Source organism: Mesitornis unicolor, unplaced genomic scaffold (assembly GCF_000695765.1).
Source record: "Mesitornis unicolor isolate BGI_N332 unplaced genomic scaffold, ASM69576v1 scaffold29152, whole genome shotgun sequence".
Lineage (NCBI taxonomy): Eukaryota > Metazoa > Chordata > Aves > Mesitornithiformes > Mesitornithidae > Mesitornis > Mesitornis unicolor.
In genome coordinates, this window is record NW_010167610.1 from 2,280 (window position 1) to 9,725 (window position 7,446).

General features: G+C 57.7%; 1 protein-coding gene across 1 annotated transcript in view; it reads right to left on the minus strand.

Annotated features, from left to right (window-relative positions):
- LOC104536199 (cadherin-22-like) overlaps positions 1-7,446 on the minus strand; it is a gene marked incomplete at its 5' end in the record, with an annotated part of 18,741 nt that overhangs the window by 2,261 nt on the left and 9,034 nt on the right. The gene's annotated exons all lie outside the window — the stretch shown is intronic.

A 7,446-nucleotide genomic window follows, 5' to 3' on the forward strand; every position in this document is an offset into this window, starting at 1 on the left:
GGCCATGCCCTTCCCAGTGCAGCCCCGGGTGCTGCATGGCCACAGGAGCACCGCGCTGGCAACCACAAACGTTTGCCGGGCCTCAGAGTAAGGGGAACAAACCCTTTGGCAGCCTCCACACAAGCAAAAGCCGGCTGAGGGCAGAGCAGGGCTCTGGAGAGGAGAACAAGCCCGGGGGTCATTGGCCAGGCAGAAACATCCCAGAAATCCCCAGAGCCCAGGAACGGCCCCAGCCCGATCCCAGCAAGTCCTCGCAGCCAGGAGAGGTTCCTGGCCACTGCACCATCCCCCTCACAGCGGCAGTGGGGACCTCTGCCGGGGTTAACCTCGGCTCGGGGGCTGGGAGCCGCGGAGGATCCGTGGAGGATCAGCGCAGGCCAGAGGCACAGGAGCAGAGCACTCGCACAGATGCGGGGGCTGTGCGGGGGCCAGCCTCGAGGTGTGCAGGGAAAGGCTGAGCGAGAGCCCAGGCTGAGTCACAAAGCCCCTTTGGCACAAATCCGCAGCAGCCCACTCATCCCTATCTGTGCAGGCAGCAGCCAGGCTCGCAGCATCCCTAGGAGAAAACAGTGCAGCATCCTGAGGATGACACCACGGTGTCCCCAGGACCACATCACAGCATCCCCAGGACCACATCACAGCATCCCTAGGACCACATCACAGCATCCCTAGGAGAAGACACTGCAGCATCCCCAGGGCCACATCACGGTGTCCCCAGGACCACACCACAGCATCCCTAGAAGAGCACTGTGCTCCCAGCCCACTGTGCCCACCCCGTTTCACAGGTTCCTCATGGCCCAAGCACAGATCCCTGCAGAGCCCCATGTCTGATCTGGAAAATGGGGGCACAGTGTATTTTCCACAAGTCTGCACAAAACCCCTCGTTTTCAAGTGTTCCTCTAAGTTCAGCAGAGCAGAGATGACACAGGGGCTCTGCCAGGGGCTGAGGATGCACCAGAGACAGCAAAGCTTAACAAAATGTAGGGCATGTTAGTACTTTTTGTGAAATGAAGTCTCTTAAAAAACAAAGTGTTTATAGGTCTTCAGTAGTCATCTGGGCTTGGGGGAAATGACCAGAACTAAAATATAAAGGAATGTAAAATAATACACAAAGAGTAGTAAAACCCAGAAAGCACTGTAAATGGCAGAAGTTAGGACTTCCTATGTCACCCAGGAGTGTTTCATTTACATGGAAACAAAGCAGAGGAGAAGTATTTTGAGACAGAAAGAAAGAAATGACTCTGCCCTGAGGTGGCACCAGGGGCACGCATGAGTGCCTACATGGAGACAAGACCATTAGCGGCACATTCCCAGTCACGCTGTACCAGCAACACCCCAGAACAGCCAGGAATCAGCTTGAAATGCCCTCCAGCTCAGCTCCTTAACGTTCCCACAGATTTAGCACGGATTCCTCTTTTGTAATTGCTCTCTCTTCCAGGCTTTCTGTTTAACTATCAGCTTTGCCTCCTCCCACTGTGAACTGCAACCCCCATCTCTGCTTTGTTTCCCTGTAATCCCGCCTGGTGCTGGGGGGGCTGCCGGGCTGCGCGGTGGGGTCTGCAGTGGGGGTCCCCCCCGGGGGGCACAGCGGCCAACAGCACGACCCAGCAGTTGTGTGTGGCACTTGCCGAGGTGCAGCAAGGAGAGCAACGGCAGAGCAGCGACCCTGTGCACCTCCTGCAGCGGCTGCGGGGGACGCCTCGCACCGAGGAGCCAGCGGTGCCATGGCCCAAAGGCAGCCAGAAATGCCACTGAGCCGGGAGATGAACCCCCCACCTCTGAACGACATTTCAGGTGCAGCAGGAGCTGGCGAGGCTGCTCCGCAGACATTTATCTCGCCTTGCTTTCTGAACCCAGCAATTATCCCAACAACTATCATTGTCAGGATCTACAGTAAGAGACATAACCTCCGTTTCAGAGCCTTGCAGCTCCCCAGCTCTCACCGACAGGCACGATTTCCCCCAGCTTCCCTCGTCGCTCTGGCTCTGTAATTACTGGACTCCCTCTGCCTCCAGCCCCGTGATTCGGGAGCAGGCTCTGCCTCACCCCCCATCTCCCGAGCTCTTCCAGCATCTGCTGTTCACACTCCATGGCAGCTCCCAGCCCTTCTGCTGCTCCATCACCAGGTCCCTGCTCCCAGTCAGCACACGGGTGGGATGCAGCACGGAGCGGTTTCTGCTATGGAGCACCCCAACATGGAGTGGTTTCTGCTGTGGAGCACCCCAACATGGAGCGGTTTCTGCTATGGAGCACCCCAACATGGAGCGGTTTCTGCTGTGGAGCACCCCAACATGGAGCGGTTTCTGCTATGGAGCACCCCAACATGGAGTGGTTTCTGCTGTGGAGCCCCCCTGCCCTGGGTGCTTGCTCAGAACCTGCTCCCTGGTCAACCCCGGCTCCATCCAGAGGAAGCCAGGCCAGGGGTCCCACCCCAGCTCACCCAAAGGGGCAGGGGAGCACCCCACACCCCACATGCATCCCATTGTGATCCGCAGCCCCCGCCGAGGGCCGGCAGCCTGGCCCTGCTCCAGCACCGTTCTCCTGCGTGAGGCTGGTCTCGGCCGGTGGCGCTCGTCGGCCACTGCTGCCTCCACCACCAACCCCAAACCGCTATTTCTGGGCACGCACTATCTCATTGAAATTTAAGCAATTCTGTTAATTAACGGGGACTGAAGCATTTTATAATGAAAATGATTCATGTCAGCACAATAGTGATGAATTGGGATGAGAGGGGAAAAGCTTATGCATTCACCAAAGCTGTAATGACTTAACTGAGCTGCTCATAATGATACAGCTCGTAATACGCCATGTGAGATGGGAGAAAGTGCTCAGGCGCTTCCCAGAACACCTCCAAGGTCACCCGCGCCAGCGGGGAGCAGGCCCGGCCCATTTGGCACAGCAGCGCAGGGCAGACACCGGCTGCAGCCGCCCCCGGTTCTTCTGGTGGCCACGGCAGACAAAACCCCGGTATTTGACGAGGGTGCAGCCCACGAGCAGAAGCCACCCCCGGTTCGTCCAGGCCATCCTGGAGAAGCGGGGTCTGGCGCAGATGAAGGCCCCACCCCAGGGCCCCAGAGGGCAGCCCCCGAGGCAGCTGTGCCCCCAGGCTGCGCAGGCCCAGCAGGGCCCTGCCCCAGGCCCTGGCCCTGTCCTTCGGGCTGCGGTACCACCTGCCATTCACTGCGGTACCACCTGCCACGTGCTGCGGTACCACCTGCCATTCGCTGAGGTCTTGACAAATCCAAACACAACAAATCCAGACAGGGTCTCCAGATGTACCCCACGCCAACTCCTCGAACATGGCACCGAGGGCTGCCATAAACACCCACCAGCTGCAAACTCACATGGTCCCATCTCCTGCAGCCAGAAGAGCCTCTGGTCCCCAGACCTGGCCCCAGGGAACAGAGGCGGCAGACCACCAGATCTGACCAGGGCACAGAGGCAGAAGAGCAGGGGCCTCTGCCGCTGTCTGCAGCATGGAAAGTCCTCGCTATCATCTCCCCAGATTCACCCTTTCCAGCCAGGAAATCTGCCAAACTCCGTCCTTCCCAGACACTGCTCACAGAGCAAGAGCAACCTCCAGCTCCGACTCAGCTCCCCTAGTTCTTGTCAGCATCTGTTAGAGTTGAATAATACAGACGCGCGGTGGCATACCCTCTGGTACAAGGCACATGTGGCTTTCCCGCATGATCCAGATTAATCAGTATAATTACCAGGCAAGGGGATACCTACAGCATCACATAAATACCACCAGATCTGCTCAAACAGCTGATGCGCTCTGGGTGATAAAAACAAAGCAGGACAAAGCACAGAGCAGGTAACTCCCTTCCAGGAACCCCATCCTTATGGGCTTTGCTCTGCTCTCGGGTGCTTCAGCTCAGATGTCCCCACCCCTGGAGACCCCTGTGGACCAGGCACCTCCCAGCCCAGGGCAGCAGGACCAACGTGTTCCCTGCCACAAACTGCAGAGCCCAGCAGCCGAGTCCTTTCCAAACCGGCGTCCCCACAGCTCCTGGGCAGCACCGCACAGAGCGGAGCCCTGGGCATTGGCCGTGCCCTGGAGAGGCACCGCAGCAGCGACAGACGGGCCAGCACACTCACCCTTCCTTCGCTCTGCTGGCAGCAACTGAATCCTTCATCATTTATTACTAATTCCCACTGCACACTAGTAGATATATCCTAATTTCCTCAAGACAACCAAACATACAGTTTGGTCCCAAGCCAACTTAAGTTCCTGCCCCAGTCTCTGAAAAGGACTGTGAGCACTCACTCCTGCTAACAGGAGCTCCCTAAAGAAGCCTGGCTTCTCTGCAACCCCCACCACCGCCCTCAGAGCCTTGGGCCCCGTGCACAGCCCTGGGAAAAGGTGCCTGGCGCAGGGCACGGACCCGAGCGCACAGGAACAGCACACAGCAGTACCTGTTCAGACACTGAGCACTGGTAACGCACTGCCAAGAGCAGCACAGAAGCACGTTCTGCCTCCCACCCCCACATCACATGGATCCACCAGATCACCAGCCCAGTTCAGTGTGCGGCACGCTCCCAGTGCTCCCAGTTCACCCTTGCCACCCCAGGACCAGGGCGGGGGTTGGTCTCCAAACAGGGCAAGGCTGACGGGTAAGGACGGAGTCATGACGGCACCCAAATAACCACACAGCTCACCCCGGCAGGCAGCGCTCCTCGTCCTGGCACCAGCGCCCCACAGCCCTCACCAGTGGCGTCTCCAAACCAGGAGACAGGCTCTGCAGCTCAGGAGCTGGCTCAAGCAGTGGTAAATGCCAGACTGCATTTCAATCAGCCTTCTGGGGCCTTCTGCCTGCTCCCTGCACGTAGCAGAACGGCAGATTGAAAGAACAACCTCCTCTTTCAGTAAAAAGCAAGATTCCCATGCACTCCCCTGAACTGACAAGCTGGGCTTTTAGGAAAGCGCACGGTGCTCCTGCTGTGACTCAGTACCCCTGCGAAGGGACGAACGAGACCACCAGAGCCAGGGCACCGGGCCGTGCCCTCTCTGCTGTGAGAGTTTTCGGGTTGCAGGGACCACAGGCAGCAGCGAGTGCCCAGCCCCGCTGGTGAGATGGGAAAGGGCACAGGGAGGAGCAGACAGGAGGGGCAGGCACAGCCTGCAGAGAGGAGCTTTGCTCTGCACAGGTGAGCATCCTGCAGAGAGTGCAGGGGGATACAACGCAACAGGAAAATCTGGCCTCCAAATTTAAATGCGCTCTGACTTCTCTCACATAAAGGCACTGGGAGGCACACGCTCTCTGTGCCCATCTCAGCATCCGAAAAGTGCGAGTTGGGAGGATCTTGGTGAGGACGCTGTTCCTGGAGCTAGCAGAGGAACCAGGACACGGTCCATACGCTGCACCCCAGTCTGCAAACCACAGCGGTCCATTCAACACCTACGCTACGAAGGACGGCGTGAAAAGAGCTGGTTGTAACGGCAAGGAAGGGAGAGCTGTGCTGGAAGGAGCTGAGGCAGCGTGTGAGGGAGCACGTGTGCGTGGACCTGCAAGGAAAGGTGGAGAGGGAGGTCAAAACCAAAAGGGGAAAACAAATTGTTCCTCATTACCATATATTACAAGAAATGTAACATGCCACATTTTTATGGTTCTTTTTATGGCCATTAATAACAATGGTGGCTCTGAGAGTTGTGCTGCTGCTATGGATAATTAAATCTTATGCTGAGGGCAGAAGCTGGGCCACCCGGGACAGGATTCCCACGTGGAGCACTAAAAACCTACCCAGGCACGGGATGGGATGGGATGGGATGGGGTGGGATGGGATGGGATTTGCTTGGGTGGATGAGCTGGGTCCCACCAGCGCCACCACGAGACACCGTCCCCCCGGCACCGCAGGCGCAGGACAGACCCCGCGGGCAGAGCCGCGCTCCTGCAGCCACCGAGGCCATTGCAGCCCAGACCGCAGCAGTCAGCCCCAGCCCTGTCCCCGCTCTGTGGTCGGATGCTCTGGAAACAGCCGAGGGCTCTGCAGACCGTCAGCAGGTTCTGCTTTTATGAATCACAAGCAAGAGCAGTAAATCAGCCCCTCAGTCAACGAAACAACCGGCTTGAGAATTCACACACACAAAGTCAAGGAATCGAGAAGGTTGGATTCCCAGAGTGGCATTAATTCTCACCACAGTCCCACAGGACGCGTTCCAGCTCATGTCTTAATGCAGAGCATTAATGTTGTTGAGGAAGCTGCGCCTCTGCACGCCCTGGCTTGTGCATTTTGCTCCCGCGGCCCCTCCTGGCTCCAGCAGCCGAGCTCCGCTCACACGAAGCCATCTCAGATTAACAGGACCTCACGCACACCTGAATTTCCAGCGTTTAGCCCATTGCCCATCCATCTCCCCCCTTGATCCCCACAATAAAACAAAGCAAATCCGGGAGAGCAGAAAGCCCCGGGTGCAGCAGCTTCTGTGCCAGGAGCAGGGCAGCCCCGAGCTCACCCCCGTGCGCTGCTCCCAGCCCCTGTGCAGACAACGGCGCCTTCCACCGCACCCCAGCTCTGCTCCCGCCGTGCCTGGGAGCTCCCCAGATCCGAGCTCCCCTCCGATAGCAGCCGGGGTGGTGGCACAGCGGGGGCTGCCTTGCCCACGCACACCAGGCCGGATTTCGGAGGCGCAGTTTGACGCAGATGCAAGGCTCTGGCACTCGTCCCTTCCTTACGCCCTCCTCACGCCAGAGCCTTCGAATGAATTTCACTCTGACTGAAAAACAGCCGCAGAAAATACCTCTTGGCACAGCCGGGGCAGCGTGCGGTGACCCCAGCCCCGGGCACTGCGGCTCAGGCTGCGCTGTCCCCCTTGCCAGGAGCTGCAGCTCCGCCTGCCCGTCCTTCGGCAACTCTTCATTAAACCGTGGGTACTTTACTGCATGCTCTGCGCCTTAAATACCTCCTATTAGCATTTGAGTGTCTTCCCTCCTTAGAAAGCTTGCAAGGCTCCCATTAAGGGTAATGAGAGTCACACTCCTGGGAGGCAAGGAGAATATATACCCCAACATCTCCTGGTTATGGTCTGCTCTAACCAGCATGTCAGGGAATCATCTGCTAGGGATTTATTACAGAGGCATTTTACAACAGGGTCTATTATAAGTTATTAAGGAACGGAGCAGCTTCTACTGTTCTTTCATTAAATATTAATAGAACATTTATAAACCGATCCTTAATTTAAAGTGTTACCTTTAATCAAAGCCCTGGTGATAACAATGCAGCCTTTGGTAAGGCCCCTCTGGTAGTGCTGAAACCTTTCACACCCACATTTTATGTGCCCGTGGGTGCGCTGCTCCCGCTCCGAGCGCTGAGCACAGCGGAGATGGGGGCGCAGGTGGGCACGGGGCCTGCACTTGCAGGTCCTGCTGCACGGTGCTGTGTGCTGCGGGCTCTGCATGGATATGGGCAGCAGCTGCAGGGCTACCGAGCTTACCCTCCAAAACCGCA